The sequence below is a fragment of the Lontra canadensis genome, unplaced genomic scaffold (genome assembly GCF_010015895.1).
Source record: "Lontra canadensis isolate GAN:19392208 unplaced genomic scaffold, GSC_riverotter_1.0 scaffold5, whole genome shotgun sequence".
Lineage (NCBI taxonomy): Eukaryota > Metazoa > Chordata > Mammalia > Carnivora > Mustelidae > Lontra > Lontra canadensis.
Genome location: NW_022630999.1, coordinates 40,099,300 through 40,116,865, shown reverse-complemented (window position 1 = coordinate 40,116,865; position 17,566 = coordinate 40,099,300). Strand labels below are relative to the sequence as shown.

Genomic DNA, 17,566 nt, shown 5'->3' with positions numbered 1-17,566 from the left:
CTGTCATGTAACCTATAGAATCAGCTAGTTAAGTTTCATATATAATGATTAGAATTGCATTACATTTCTAAATTAACTTGAGAAGATTTATATCTCAAAAATAGTGGCTTTCCATTTAGGAAGGGACTATCTGCATTTACTGGATCATTTTCTTTTCTAGAGCTTTATAATTTTCCCTCTATGAATCCTATACTTTTGTTAGGCATTTTGTAATTTTTCTTTTTGTTGAGAATAGGTTCCTTTTTTCTCTGTTTTATTCTTTAATATATTGTTGGTAATATATACAAAAGCATTGATTTTGCTATGCTAATTTTGTATCTAAACCTCATATTGAATTCTTTATTGATTCTAGTAATTTTTCTTGATTTCTAAGACAATTTCTTATTTGCAAATAACTGTACCTATGTCTTTCCTTTATAATATTTAGATACATTATTCTTTTCTGTTTTACTGCATTAGTTAGACTCTCCATTTTAAAATTCAATAGCAACAATGCTGGGAGCAAATTTATCTTATTTCTAACATTAGGAGGAATGACTATAATGTTTTATACCAAGTATTTGCTTTTGGTTTATGCTAACCTTTATCAATTCAAAAAACTTTCCTTCTATTGCTAGCTTGCCAAGAGTTATTGTTTACTTGTTTTTAATCAAGAGTGATGATTGAATTTTAGCAAATGTGTTTTGCCCATATTGAAATGTCATGAGTTCTACCCCCTTTGATCTATTTATATAAAGAATTACATTAATGGATTTCTTTGTGTTGAGTCATCCTTGCATTAATAATAGTTCTATGTGCCAGGAGCTATGTTAAACACAGTGATTAGATGAATACGCATTTAAGACTGTTGTATGTTCTTGATGAACTGACCTTTTTTTATTACGAAATTTATTATTAACTGGAATATTTAGTGCATTCTCAGTCAATGTAACTATTAACATGGTTGCATTTAATTCTACCATCCTGCAATTTGCTTTTTATTTGTCCCATCTCATGTGTGTTTCTTTGTTAGTTCCTTTCTGCCTTCTTGGTCCCATAAAATATTTTATAATACTCCATTTTATTGCTTCTTTGGTTTCCTCTGTGTGTGTATGTGTGTGTACTAGTGATTGCTATAGCGATTCCAGTATACATTCTTAAGCTTATCACAGTCTACTTCTACTTAATATTATAACATTTCATGTAGAATATAAGAAACTTCCAAGTGAAGAATTCCATTTAACCCCCCTGCAACTCTTAATGCTATGGTCATGTGTTACCATTACATATGCTAAAAATACAACAGTGCATTACTATGTTTGCTTGAACCAGTCAGTTATATTTAAAGGAAGTTCAAAGATAAGAAAATAAAATTCTTATTTATGCACATATTTACGATTCCCAATTGTCTTTATTCCTTCATCCTATCATTCTACATTTTATCTTTAGCCCAACAAACTTTCTTTGACATTTCTTTTAGTGTCATGACTACTATCAGGCTATATTCTATCAGATTATATTCCTTTCAAAATATTTTTTGACCTTCATTCTTGAAGATTATTTTGAAAGATATACTGTGTTGGGTCTTAAGAGTTTCTTATATCTGTAGAATGATTTTTTTTTTTGCTAAGTTTTGAATATTTGGGTTTGTTATTCCTTCAAATAGTTTTGACCCATTCTTTCTTCCCTTTTCTTCTGAGGCTTCAATTACATATGGGACAAATTATATCATTCCACAAGATACTGAGGCTCTGTTCATTTTGGAAAATAGAAAATAACAGTTTATTCTGTTTTTCAGTTTTGATATTTTCTAATTAATCTATTTTCAGGTTCTTATACTTTTTATTCTGCAGTGTCCAATCTCCTCTTAAGCCATTGAGGGAAATTGTCATTTCTAGTATTTTTAATTGGTACTTTTACACAGCTTATATTTCTCTTTTGAGATTTTTACCTGTTCATTATGTCCATTTTTTTCCTTTAAATCCTTGAGCATGTTTACAATCACCATTTTTTAAAGATTTTATTTTTAAGTAATCTCTACACTAAATGTAGGGCTCAAACTTAAAACCCCGATATCAAGAATCACAAGCTGTACTGATTGAGCCAGCCAGGCACTCCTATAAGCACCATTTTTAAAATGTGTTCTAACTCCAAAATCTGAGTCATTCTCAGGATCGCCTTTGATTGTTTTTCTATTTTCTTCGGTGGCGGGAGGGGGGTAGGCTCCATGCTCAACATGGAACCCAATGTGGGGGGTTTGAACTTACAACCCTGAGATCAAGATGTGAGCTGGGATTGAGAGTCTGACACTCAACTGACTAAGCCACCTAGGTACCCTCAATTGTCTCCTTTTTAAAATCTTGATTATGAATTCAATTTTCCTGCTTTTTTGCATATGTAGTGATTTTTTAATTGTATGCTGCATGTTACAGGTGATATATTGTAGAGCATCTGGATCATCTTGTTTCTCATTTAAAGGTATAATGTTTGGTTATGGTCAGCAACTGCATAAATGCTTCATTCTCTTCATCTTTCAGGCCTCATTTTATGCTCTGTTTGGACAAATCAACATTGATTTTGACCTTAATCCTAGGATATGATCTTACTACTTACTCCAAAAGAGTGGCCTTTCTGTGGTCTCAACTGAATGTCCAGTGGGCTCAGTAAAGTCTTTCTACCATAGCTGGATTGCAACTTCAATTTATTTTGGCATGGCATGGCATGACTTCTGGCATTTCCATTCATTTCTTAGCACCACAGGAGCTGCTGTCTTGCAGAATCATGAGGTCTTACAAAATCTTAACCTATACAGGCAAAGCCCAGAGTAGCTCCTAGCCACAGAGCTGAGAACAATCTCTACACAGACTTGGGAAACCTCCCTTCTGTAGATCTCATTTGTCTCTGTAGTTCTATACTGTGAATTTCACCTGCCTTTTCATCCCCTCTGTTGCAATTTTTGCCACACTTCAGTATGACTTAATGTTGTTCACTTGGGCTCCACTTTGTGGCAAATTCAGGAAACGGCCCCCAGACATAAAACCAGGTTGAATATGGTACTCACCTCATTTATTCCCTGTCTTGCTGAGACTATAGTCTTGCACAGTCTATCTTCCAATGCCTAAAAGTAACCACCTCACAAGTTTGGTTCAGTTTTATAGAACAGTAAATCCAACAGCAGCTAGTCCACCCTGGGCTTGAAATAAACTTGTAATAGAGCAGGACATCTGGGTGGTTCAGTCAGTTTAGTGTCTGCCTTTGGCTCAGGTCATGATCCCAGGGTTCTGGGATTGAGCCCCATGTCAGGCTCCCTGCTCAGTGAGGAGTCTGCTTCTCCTTCTCTCTCTGCCAGCTGCTCCCCCTGCTTGTGCTTTCTCTCTTTGTCAAATACATAAATGAAATTAAAAACAAAAACAAAAACACCACACTTGTAATAGAGAAACCTCATTGGTATTTCTCTATCTTTCACTCTTAGGCTCTTATTTCCTCTCTCTCTCTCTCTCTCTTTCTCACACACGCGTGCACACACACACACACACACACACACACACACTTTGCCATCCTTTGGAATAATATTTCCCTTTTTATTTTCTTTCTTCTCCAATGGCCTTATTTTAATCTGGTTTTAATTTTTTAAAACATGTTCTAATTTATTCTCCATCAGTATCAAGAACGAAGTTACTGATATGGACCCTCCTTGTTCAATATAAAAACTTTATCACACTTCACTCCCTCCCCCACCTTTCTCTTCACCCCATGTCCCCAGGTGGTTTTAAAAATTATATACATTTTCTTTTTTAAATTCTTTGTTATACATTGTACAGTTTCACAACCACTTTACAAGCAATTCTTTGGATTTATATCTAAGTTTTTCTTGCTCACTGCTCTTTTTTCCTAAAACATGTCTTTGTCTTTATTAAATTCTTTATTTTGATTAGTTTTTGCTTGAAGGTCTAGTTTAAGTTGTAGTTTTCAAAAAGCATACATGAGTCATATAATTTCTGAATTCTTTTAAATTTGAGCCAGGCTTTCATTTGCTTTTGCATTAAGATAATAGGTAGGCTTGGAATATAATTCTTGGAACATAATGCTTTTTTTCCCAGGAGGCTATACATTTTCTCTGAGCTTTTCTAACGCTAGTATTATAAATAAGGAGTCTAATGCTATTTGAACTTTTTTTCCCCTTTGGTGACTTTTTTCTCCCAGCTGACTGCTTCCAGCCAAAACCACTTGGGTACCATTCCTTCTCACTATACCCATCTAATCTTTGCTAACCCTGCTCCATGTACAATGCTGAATATTTCAATTCAGAGAAGTTGCCTTTTTCTGTTTGATTATTGCTTTTCATTCATCTGCTACTTTCTCCTTCTGGAATTCATATAATCATGATATTAATTCTACTGCTTCAACATTTTCTGCCTCTTGATTTTTTCTCTTGAATTCCCAAATCTTAAAGTTTGTGCTGTGCATTCTGAAAGAATGTTCCTCAGTTATTCTTCTTTTTATTCCTGACTTGTTTTTTGCCTCTCGATTTATACATTTTTGTAGAAGTTGGCACTTTAAAAAAATAATATATGATCCTTTTAAGTTTAATTAAGAAAATTAGCTCCCCAATCCCTACATTCTTCTCTCTATGGTATGGGAAGTCTGTTTTACTATGGATGATTTGATCTGAATGTTCGCATTTGATCCCCCTCATTTGAATTACTGTATTTCTTAATTTATCTGGAAATTTTTCTCTTAACCTTACAGAAAAATTAGTTTTTCCAATAGTGGCTCATCAGTGCTCCCTTATTCACTCCTACCTGCTCCATTTTCAGTTAAAATTCTTCACCTTCATAGACATGTTTCCAACAGTAATACACACATATTCCTTTTATATTCCCTGGATTGTTTCTTTCTGAAATGGGAAAAAGGAAGGGGTCAAACATGTGATTAGGAATCATCTTTGTCATAGAAATTTATTTTTCTTAGACTACAACAAAACAATTTTCCCATTGTATTGTATTATATTAAGAATAGTAAAATTCTTTAAGAGAAAAAATGGCTATACACATTCTTTCCTTAGAGAGAAACAGAGACGTTACCTTGTTGCCAGCATTCTTACTAAAGGGGGGGATAAAACCTTAAGTTACTTTCCCACCACTAAAAGCATTTTGAAATACTTTCCTTGAAACCACATTTAGAATCTTGAAACTACTATAGACTTCTGTGTCCAACTGCCCAAACAAGGACAGAAATATGCCCATGAAAGTTAACCTCTGCTGAATACTACCATGAGGTAGAAGAAACACTGGGAACATCTGCATTTTATTCTGCCAATATGTTCTCTCTTATTCTAGGAGCACAGGATGTCTTTACTGTGTCAGCTGCAAAAATATTATCTCTCTGCAGGAATGAAACAAGTGTGGAATATATATTATGCTACCACATTACATGCATACCTAAGCAGAAAACAAAGAAAATAGCCATTTAATATATAACTCAATTTTGCCTCCAGGGACAGATAAAAATTTTTATTATAATACCCAAATGGTTCAGTACATAAATATACATGGGAAATGTGATAGGGCTACATCAGGCTCTTTTGGCTAGAGGCTGGTGGCTAAAAATTTATCATCTGACACCCATTCTAATCTTGCCTTCCCATAGACATGAAGTAGGCTATATTTTTTATGAGCGCCAGGAATTTGGGGCAAGGGAGACCAAACCCATCACCATTTTTCAGCAGATCATTAATTTCTAAATGTGTGTGGAAAATAACTATTGGCTGATATCTTCCAGTTTCATTTCAAACATTATACCTTATAAAGTTTGCTTAATAAATAACCAAGATAGTAAAAAAAAATGACAGTAACTAAATTGGTAATTTAATAACTTCAGATGATTCTAGAGGCTTAGTAGTGTTTATCCTTCTTGAAATCAATAAGTTTTCATTTGGAATCTTAAATCCACTTTAATGAGCATTCTGCTGGTAGCAGTGTTATTTAGGGTGTGAGCTTATACAAACAGAAGTAATGGAGGCTTTTTCCTAGATAACAATTTACAGTTAACTTTGCAGATCACATGGCTGATTTGAAAGTATAAATCTCTGCAATCCCATTATATATGCTCCTCAAACATTTTAAATGCTTTTAACCAGAGAAGAGGTTACACAGGAAGAGCCTTCTCAATGCAGAGAAACCTTCATGCTTCTCAGTTAGTGGCAGCATGTCTGAAATGGCTCTTCTAATATTGATTCTATTTTTGAAAGCCCATACAGAGCGATAACACAACTTTCTTACAGGCAGCCAATGGAAAATATCCTGTGATGATGCCCCTAGCTTACTATATAAATTTGCATGAATTATCAAAGCGAAATATTTATCAACACAAAATAACCTATTCCTTCGTATCTTCTCATGTACTTAAGTCTAACTCTGACAACGTCTTCCACAATGTTTCCTTCTCTGTAGAAAACCTTTGGGGTCATGGAATCTACCATATAAAACTAATTCAAAATACCCTCCACAGAACACGGGGCTAATTCTATTGTTATTGTAGCCCATATTACTCTGCCTCTGTGCCCCAGAGACTTGAGTAGCTCTGGAAGTCTCCAGAGGGTGTTCAGGAATGAAGCTAAAGCTTTTGCGCACATCATTGTTTTCTGTGAGATGCTGTCCTCTGTTGCACTAATGTCCCCTGGAAGCATTTCAAAGCTCTCATGCCCTAAAAACACCAAAACTGTGCTGCATTCCCTTCATAGTTTATAAAATCCTTTATAAAAACAGTGATTTCACCTTATGTTATAATTCTGCCTTTCATAGAGACTCAAAAACTATTGATGTTCCCCCACCTTGCCCTCTCACAGGGGCCTTCTAACAAAATCCTGCCTCTCTCCATAAGCCTAAATAAATAAATAAATAAATAAAGCAGATTAAGTTAACAGATATCCAGGCAGACTCCAAATCCCAGTTCACGCTGGAGACCGTTTCCTCATTTGTACATATCTGAAGGTCACCCTGTATCAATGAACGACCTACTGTTACTTCACACACGTTCCTTTGCCAGCTGTTAGTAAGGCCCTTACCTGAGAATGAAGCTAACACAGAAGAAAGCAAGTCAGGAGTTGAGGAGAGACGTCTACCCACCTCATCTGAGCTTGTGAAACCAGCATCCACCTTTGGTCTCCCCAGTTATGTGTCCCAATAAATTCCCCTTTCTGCTTAAGTCAGTTTGAGTTTGGTTTTATGTCACTTCCAACTGAAACAATTTTGACTAATATACTAATAAGTACCAAATTTTATTGGGTTATATAAATATCATCGCCTCAAGAACTTGAAATAACACACCCTAGAGATTTCCAACCGTGAAAACTATAGCCTGATGAGTGATTTAATTAAATATGTACATATGGATCACTTCCCAAACTGCATATACAGAAATGAGGAGAGACAAATCTGAAGAAGAAAGAAAAAAAGTTGGCATGTGAAAGGATGGATTAAGGAGAAGACATCTGCCCAATGTTTAGGACTGGGAAGATAAATGATTCCATTTTATGTTGTTATTAAATTGTATTACTCTTCATTAAAGTTAAATGCATTTAGAGGAATTAAGCTTATCAAAAACTTGGCAGTGCAATATAAGCAATGATTCTTTGTTTATTTGATGACATCCTCCTGTGAGTTGATTCACAATTTTAATTTTGGAAAACAATATTTCCTTCACGGGGACTAACAGAATGATGTGAACTGCTGCATCATTTTGCATGAAGTCATATCGATTATGAAAGCAAACAGAAGCCAAGTGACTTGACCCATTTTTCAAGGAGCATTATGACAATAATGTTTCTATATTGTCAGAGGGGATCACATCAACTTAAGAACTGAAATTAGCCTCAATTAAGGGGGAAAAAAATAAAAGACCTGGAATGGAGAGCTTCAGGAGACAATCGCCTATCCCTTTTCAGGTAAGTACGATGGAACACGATAAAGACAAAAATTCTAAATATTTTTAGTGGGAAAAACTATTTTGGAAGGTACATATTAAAAATATGTATCAGAAAAACAAATATGTATCAGTATCGAGATCTGACTATGGACACCATGGTGAGCAAAACAAATACAGGAGAGAGCTTGCAACCTGGTGACAGCAGAAAACATTAATGCAATTGCAGAGAACTGTCATTCCTGTTAGGGTAAATATTACCAGAGAAATGTGCCTACTGCCCTAAAAGCCCATACTAGGCCTTTATCCTAAGCAGATAGACCCAGAAAGGATTTCACAAAGAATTAATGTTTGAAGAATGAATACACACCTAAGTAAATAAAGAGGGAAAAGAGCATTCCAGTGAGAGGGAGGAGCCACAGGTGTAGAAAAGAATGGGCTAGGAAGCAGAGATCTGAAACAGCACTGAGCCCAGGATGCAGGGACAGGAGGTGGAGCATAAAAGAGGCCCAGGCTGGGCAGAAGTGGGCAGTCTCCTCTAAAAATGGTGGGCAGAACTTGAAGGGCTTTTGGTAGGGCTTGGTAAGATTAAAAAAAAAAAATCACTTTGGCTTCAAGCTGGATAAGAAATGAGTGGAGTAAGGGTAGTAGGGGTGGAGTCAGGATCCAGGCAAGGGAAAATGGTAGCTAGGGTAGGCAGGAGTAGGGGTGAAGGCAAGATACAGAAAAGTAGAGAATCTTCATGGCAGTTTATCCTTATCCTTTCTTGAGAATAAGCATGGTGAAACGTGACTGAATCTTTCTGATTTTCACAATTTTGCATTAGGGAAAATTCCAAACATATGAAAAAGTAGAATAACATGATGAACTCTACAAACTTGACACCGAGCTTCAAGCATGCCCAACTCAAGGCAAATCCTGTTTAATCTATGTGTATCCCCACTTACTTCCCCTTTTCTGTATCCCATTTTTAAAGCATTTATCAACATATCAAACCCTCCAAAAAGTTCTGAGAATAGTACAATAATCACCAATTTATCATTCGTATAGATTCCCTGTTAACATTCTATTAACTTATTTGTGTGGATATGTGTATATTTATACACACACACACACACACACACACACACAATTATATCTGTCTTCTAAGAGCAATGGCATTCTCTTACACAATTATCACACTCAGGAGACTCAACAGCATCAAATATGCAATCCAGATTCACAATTACCTGTTTTTCCTAACGATGTCCTCTACAGCCTTTTTCCCTCCTGATCCAGAACCCAAATGAGGTCCATGCATTGCATTTCATTTTCCTGTCTCTTTAGTCTCCATCAATCTTCAAGAGTTACTCATCCTTTCTGTCTTTCATGACATTGATGCCTTTGAAGAGTGCAGGTCAGCTCATGTGCAGGATGTCCTTAAATGTGTGGTGGCCTGATTGTTTCCTCATGATTAGATTCAGGTGAAACATTTTGGCAGTACCAGCACATAGATGATGTTGTGTCCTTCTTCGTGTGTCACATCAGGAGTGGTATGATGTCAGCAGTCCCGTTATTAATGATGATTCTTTCAGCTTTTCCACAGGTTGAATTCATATCCTGTAGACATAATCCATTACTGAGGAAACCAGACAAGGGCTGCAAAATATAATTTCTATTTCTCCACGAGCCATCTTAATGCCAAGAGACATTAACACAGTTCATTTATACAGACAAAGCTCTGTCGGTTTTATTCACGAAAGGTGCATATAGATCATAAATAGACTGTGACAAGGAAGGAATATCCTACAGCGATGAGAGGAAATTGGCATATGTGGGAATTAGAATCGTGAGCAGAAGTAAAGCATGTGGTACAGTAAAGCCCATAGCCTCAGAAGCCAGACTGTAGGGGATGTCATCCTGGCTCTACCCTTCCTGTGTGACCTTGGGAGAGTTACCTATCCTGTCTGTCTCTGTAACATGGGAAATCATAGAACTCATCTTACATGGTTGACATGAGCACTGAGCTGCTACACACATCTGGTACAAAACAAGGTGTGATGATGATGATGTTTCCAGGGAAGGATGACTGGCCTCCATCTGTTGACTAAAGAAGACACTAGGTCTTCCTTATTAAAAAAAAAAAAAAATATATATATATATATATGTATATATACACACACATATATATATATGTGTGTATATATCTATATAAATAATCTGAGGGGCATATGGGTGGCTCAGTCAGTTAGGTGTCTACCTTTAGCTCAGGTCATGATCTCAGAGTCCTGGGATTGAGCCCTGCATCAGGATCCCCGCTCAATGGGGAATCTACTTCTCCCTATGCCTGTGCTTCTATCCCCACCCCCTACACACACTCATATGCTCAATCTCTCTCTCTCTCTCAAATAAGTAAAATCTTTTTTTAAAAAATCTGAAATTTGAACCCTATTAGTAATATAACCTGGTAAAATATCATAATGGTTGCATAAAATCATGAATACCATCTAATTAGATCTACTCAGGACAGAAGAATATTGATTTTAATGATCAGATGACAATTGTTAACATTTCTCAAATCATAAGCAATAATCTTAACAATAAAATGTGTCCAATGTTGTTTCCTGTGGAGGATCTGATTACCTCCTGTTCCTTAGTAATGTATACACGACCCGTGTTTGGTATAAAAGCACATATATAATACTGAAATTCCCAGAGCAGCATCTAAATCACATACAGAAAAGCTCAGAGAATGACTCAAGAATCTAGTCTAGTCTTAAGATCACTCATAAATCTTAAAATGGCAACTTGGTTTTCAAATTTCAAAGATATTTTTCTGACTAGGCAATCCAGCCACAGTATCTTTACTTCACCATATTGTTTATGTATATTTGTGTGCATGTTGGTGCGAGTCCTGGCAGCCCCAGCCATTCTCCCTGATTTTATCCCATTACCCTTTTTTGAAAAAATTACTTTATTTTCCATATAGTCTTTTCACTGCTAGTCAGTCATGGCTTAATTACTTAATTTTTAATATATTTTCCCCTTTAGCGTAATAATTATATTATCAAATAGGATAAAAGAATTATCCTTAACTTTGTATTTTTAGGATTTGAGTTTCTCCTAAAATGTGCGACCATAGTAGAGATCTTTTTCTTTTCCCTGAACAAGTAATATAGAAAAAAATAAAATTTCTAAAAGTTGAGTGGCTTGAGTTGTTACCATTTTAAGCAAAAGGAGATCAACTGACCCACATCAACACTTTCAAACAGAGAAAGGAATTTTTAAAATTTAAATTCAATTAATTAACATATAATGTTTTAGGGGCGCCTGAGTGGCCCAGTGGGTTAAGCCTCTGCCTTCAGCTCAGTTCATGGTCTCAGGGTCCTGGGATCGAGCATCACATGGGGCTCTCTGCTCAGCAGGGAGCCTGCTTCCCCCTTTCTGTCTGCCTGACTCTCTGCCTACTTGTGATCTCTCTGTCAAATAAATAAATAAAATCTTAAAAAAATATATAATGTATTATTAGTGTCAGAGGTAGAGTTCAGTGATTCATTAATCTTATATAATACCCAGTATACATTATATCACATGCCCTCCCTAATGTCCATTACCCAATTACCCCAACCTCTCACCCTCCTCCCTTCCAGCAAACCTCAGTTTGTTTTCCATGAGTAAGAGTCTTTTATAGTTTGTCTCCCTCTCTCATTTCATCTTGTTTTATTTTTCCCTCTCTTCCCCATGATCCTTTTTTGTTTCTTAAATTCCACATATGAATGAGATCATATGACAATTAACTTTCTCTGATTGACTTATTTTGCTTCGTGTAATACCCTCTAGTTCCATCTACATTGTTGCAAATGGCAAGACTTCATTTTGGATGATCGAGTAATATTCCATCATATATATATATATATATACACATACCACATCTTCTTTATCCATTCATCTGTAGATGGACATCTGGGCTCTTTCCATAGTTTGGCTATTGTGGACATTGCTGCTATAAACATTGGGAGCAGATGGCCCTTTGGATCACATCTGTATCTTTGGGGTATGATAGTGCAATTGCTGGGTCTTAGGGTGTGAGAAAAGAAAACTTTAAATGAGTAATACAATATTTACTTTGGTACCATATTATAGTTTGTTCAGAAGAAGACAAGGTAAGGTAGAAACATCTAGAGGAAACAGAAAGAGAGGAAGGGAGCAGAGAGAAGGAGAGGCAAAGGGACAGAACCAATATTGCTGATGCCTGATTCCCCAAATCTCCCCCTTCCCTGGGGTTACTGCTCCCATCCTCTTCATCACTCTCAGGCCTGCTTCCCTCAACAGTCCCTTCTGAGCTCCCCCCTGCTCAAAATCCAGACTTAACATCTCCAACTCAGTTTACCTACCTACACCCCAAATATACATGAAAGGTTTTCCTCTTTTTCTTCTTGTCTTTTATTTTTCAACTGTTTTCTTCTTGTCATGGTGAACTTTTATCCCAGGCATTGATTTGCAGTCACAAAGCCCAGATGTACAAACATAAAACTCCCTTTACTTCTTCAAAACTGACAAAACTCACAAACCCCCACTCCCACAGATGGAAGAGTACCTAACTTTGCCTATTTCAGGAAAACATGGGTATTTCTGAGTTTTGTTGGGTAAATACATCGTTGATGTGACATTCCCGCTCATTTCTTTCTGTTCTCTCCATCAATCCTCTAAATTTGGGCACTGGGAATAATAATTGTAAGGATGGAACAGCATTTGCTACAGAGAAGAGGGAGTTCAGCCTAGATGAGAAGACAGCAAAATAGTTAAATAAGTGTCCAGTTACAATACAGATGAGTTTCTTTAAAATGTTATGGGAGCACAGAGTGAATTTTAAGAAGCCCAGAGGGGCAGACAGAAGCATCAACTCAGCCACAAGGGGCCACAGACATCTTCTGAGAGGAAGCACATTTTAAGTTTCATCTTCAAACTTTCATCTTTAAGTTTTCATCTTCATCTTTCATCTTCATCTTCATCTTCAAGGGTGAGGACGAGTTAGTTGGTTTAAGAAGATAAGAAAGGAAGTGTCAGGGCACATGAGCTGAGGCACAAGGAAGAGTGTGACACGCTTGGGAGATGAAGCAGCTCTGTTGTGGCTGGAACACAGAGAGTCTTCAGAAGAGTGGGTGGGAGAGGAGTCGAGAGAGAGAAACAGACCTATGTCAAGCCAAGGAACTGGGATCGTACTCTCTAGCCCTGGAGTCGGTGCACAAGACAGGAAGTCCGTATCAGTCACCTGCCTGGTTTTGTAAACAAAGTCTTAGCGATGCTCATATGTTTCACATATTATCTGTGGCTGCTTTCATGCTACCATATCAGAGTGAAGCAGTTTTGACAGAGACTATATAGCCACCAGTCCCTGAAGTATTTACCACCCAGCCCTTTACATGAAAAGTTTGCTGACCCTGCTGTAGACCACCTGAGTGATAGACTCACCCTAAGAGTATGCACAGACCTCAAGTGCCATTGGATATCGTTAGAATATTACTATTTAGATTTGTACAAAACTAAACTATGTGTGAGCATCTTACATCTAGAGTTCTTATGCAAGGATAAACATCTATACATTAAATTTAAACTAACGAAAATAATAACACTCAACATAATGATATTCAATGTGACCGATGATACGAGTGCTATCAACTGGAATGAAGATACCAACGGTATAGAAACAGATTTCCACTCCTAACAACGGACTCACTGTCCCAGTATAGGTTTTTTTGAATTCAGCAACTTATACCTTTGGGGCCATGGTTTTACTTATTTAAACTAGGGTAAAACCTTTGTTAAAATAACAAAAGACAGTGATTTCACTGAACTTTATATTTCCCAAATGCCTCATATTGGAATACAAAGTCCCTCTGCCTTCTTGTTTTGGGTAGGCTATTGATAATTATAGTAATGCCCATTGCTACCATAAAAACACAAAAGCCTGTGCAGGCACTGAAGTCAATTGTTAGCACTCACTTCTAAGGCAGCCATCCGGGTGATCCAAAATTGCTTAGATTTTTTAAATGTCATCTAAATGAAAGCACACTAAATGTGAAAATATCACAGAGAGCTGTATATCCTGGATGGCACGCAAAGCTATTCACAAAATGAAATCTAACATGAGATACTTACTGTGGCAACAACAAAACAGCTAAAAACAGCTGGTCCAAACTGGGTGAGCCCAAGACATGGCAAGGAAGAAGAGGGAAGAGGAAAGATAGGAGAATATGGAGTGTACTACCTGGACAAGATTCTAACATGAGATGGTTGTGGGAAGGAAGGAATGTGAAGGGGGATTCAGGAAAGACTCCCAGATTTCTGACCTGGGCAGGTACACTCATTGAGGCAAGCAACACAGAAGAGGGAAAAATTTGGGAGGCAAAGACAATGAGTTTACTTGGGCATGTTGAAATGAAGGTTCCCAGGAGACTAAATCTTGAACCCGAATGAAGGTAGATATGTTGGACTGCAGAGTCATGAGTGAAGATTAGCTCAGATATCAAGATTTGGGAGCTGGAAAGAAATAGTGGTTGAAGTATCCACATAGAGAATAAGAAAGTGAGAGTTGGAAAGGTACTAAAAGATGCTTAATCATCAGAGGCAGCTGTATAAATAACTACACATATGCACCCACAAATATACTCAATTCAGGATGATCTATACTACCAGAGCAAAATTGTAACAGGCATCATAGGAAATATCAGAACAAAAATCACTTCTATGCTTTTGGATGGGTACACCGAGAAGAGATGAGTTTATAGAAGATTTACTTTTGTTTGCTAAAGTTTGGTCTGTTCTCCCAGAAGGCACATTAACTTGAATAAAATGCCAAAATGGTATGTAATGTGGAACTCACTGCTCAATGCCTACTCAATAACCATTCTCCTTTCTTCTTTACTAAGAGAACCTTGATTTTTGTCAGGGTAGCAATGAGCCCAGGTGAAAGCTACAATTCCCAGCCTCCTTTGCATCTACAAATGGCCATGTAACACAGTTCAGGCCAATGAAATATAACTGAAAGTCACCAGATACAACGTGTGGGAAGGCCCTTTGAAAGGCAGGGAGACTCCAATGACCAGATCCTTTGTCCTTACCCTATTCCTGCCTAGATTCATAATGTTACATGGGGAGCGACCATATTATGACCTTGATGCCCCAAGAACAGGGTATAAGGATTACTGAGTAGAAATATAGAAGGGGACCTGGGGACTTCATGGAGCCCCAGTCTCAGCCCTAGACCTCCAACTTCCAAATATAATAATCATCTAATTTTTTAAATCACTATTTTCTGGATTCCTGCTCCTTAAGACCCAGTACAATTTGAACTTACTAGAAACATAAAATAGCAAGAACAATTTTAAAGTATGCTTTAATCCGTTCCATTCTGAAATCAGGTAAGTAAGACCATTTTTATTTTCAAGGCAAATGTGCAAATAAAAATGTTATTACCCCTTATGTGAAATCCATAGAAGGTACTGAGATGAAGGAACTGCTTACCAAAAGCTACTTTCTCTTCTCAGGAATTGCTTCCTTAGCCTTTCATGCTTTCCTGCTGTCACTGCTGCTTTGGAATTTGCTGTTACGTGTAATAAGACTCCATCACAAATGTTTGTGGAGGAATCAAGAAATACTCACTGGTGATCTTGGCAGAGACCATAGTCAAGACTCAGTCTCTGATCTCCCTTCCCATGCACCCCATCTATATTCAGGCTTTCTTTCTTCTTTCCAGTTATCCATTCTCCTGAGTCTACTGGCTGTTGGGCGCTCTTGAGTATGTCACGAAGCTTATATATTAAGGCCTAGGGAAGGAAGGAACTCTGACCTAAGAATCATGAAGCCTGAGTTTATTTGGTCATTTATTCAATCCACAAATATGTTTAAGCATTTTCTACATTTCAGGCACTGGGTTAAGCCTTAGAAAACAGAGAGGAATACAGCAAGAAAATCCTGTTCTTCAAGACACTTACATTCTAATGGAGAAAAACAATAGATTCACAGATAACTAGAAAAATTACAGATTCTGAAAAATGCTGTGGAAAAAAAAGACATGGGGAAGTGTGGCAGATAGTATCTGGTGGGGACGTCCTTGGGATATGGCTCTTAGGAAGTCTTTTCTGATACGTAAGCAGACCTGACAGAGGGAAGGTACTGACCAGATTCCAAGGAAGAGCATTTCAGGCATCTCATTCTGAGATGAGAAATCTATGTCCAAGGCAAAGAAAGGAGGCCAGTGTAGCAAGAGACAGCTTGCAGGATGGAGAGTGACCCTAAGTGAGCCCGGTAGAAAAAGGGTAGCTCCTAGAGGGCCTCATAGCCATAGTGAGGAGATGAGATTTTAATCTAAGAGTACAGGAAGTATTTGATACACTTTAAGCAGAGGAGTGAGAGACTCCTTTTTTTTTTTTTAATCACTATGGCTTGTTGGTAAAATATGAATTTTAAAATACTGATGAGGAGACTAGTGTATAAATTTGGGAGAGAAAAGGGGAAGGAATGATACTTTAGAGTTGGATCCCATATGTGAGGGGAGAGAGAGTCAGCAAGATGGCACTCTGGTTTTTGGCTAGAAGGCTTGAATAGATGGTGGCTCCCCTTTCTGAGATGGGAAAGCACTCCGAGCCCACCTTGCCTGACCCTGGGCAATGTGGTCTCTTCGATTCAGAAATGCAGATATTGACCAAGATAGAATAGATAGCCTCAGATAGTTCTTCAGCACTACAGTATCCTATCATAGTTCAGTTGGGTAATTAGGACATGATCTACTTCCACAAAACCATGTGACTTTGGCAAAGAGACTCTCTGTGCCTCAGTCCCCTTGTATGCACAATGGGATTATAAAACTGACTTGCTTCACTGGATTGCTGTCAGGGACAAGAAATATCATTACGCAAGACGGCTAGAATATACTAGTAGTCACACATTCTCCTTTCCTGACAGATGCAACTCTTGTTCCTTCTCTTCTTTTAATCACTTCACTTAGCAAATCTCTTGACTCAGAGATTTTCTTTTTCTGAGAGTGAAGCATCTCCAACGCTGGGGGTTCCCAGAGCAGAATTTCCCGTGTGTCCTTTCCTGTGAGAGCCACTCAGCCCTGGACCTCTGTGACTTCTCACCTGGAAGGTGAGCATTGCCAGAGGAGGGCAACACAGCCAGCTTCAAGCCTATGGGCTCCAGGTTACCAACCCTAGAGTTTCAACCTTAGCTTGACTTATTCACCTTTCCCTGCCCTCTAGCTCACCCTCTCCCTGATGAATGGGACTTCAAGAACTGGGTCTGAGAAAAGAGTATGATGGAATGTTTCTGGCTGCTGGTAAGGGAACGCTCATGCCCTGACCCGCCAGCCATACGCCGTCTGCCGCTGCTGGCCCTATTACCTGACACTGGGGAATGAGAGGGGCGTGCTATAGGAGGGGAGATGATAGACTTACATGCCGCCCTCAACGCTTGTTTAGTTAACAACAACTAAAATGTTAACCATGAAAATTCACTAATAAGTAATCCTGGTCCTTTTTTAAATGTTTTTCTTTTTTCACTTCTCTCATTTGTCCTTTCTTTTCCTTCCAGGAAAAAGCCCAAATAATAGGATTGCCCAAATGTCGTGTTTTTCAAAGGTTTCTTGTTCCAGACAGAGCCTGGTTCTTGCCGTCATTTCTGCTGT

The 17,566-nt window shown here is 37.8% G+C and overlaps 1 protein-coding gene across 1 annotated transcript in view; it reads right to left on the bottom strand.

Moving 5' to 3' along the window:
* MEGF10 (multiple EGF like domains 10) overlaps positions 1–17,566 on the bottom strand; it is a 266,646-nt gene that overhangs the window by 203,320 nt on the left and 45,760 nt on the right. The window contains exons 2-3 of the mRNA XM_032851957.1: positions 9,132–9,501; positions 4,782–4,876 (exon numbers count right to left, since the gene is read on the bottom strand). The gene's annotated coding sequence lies outside the window, so the exon portion shown is untranslated. The remainder of the gene's footprint in view (positions 1–4,781; positions 4,877–9,131; positions 9,502–17,566) is intronic.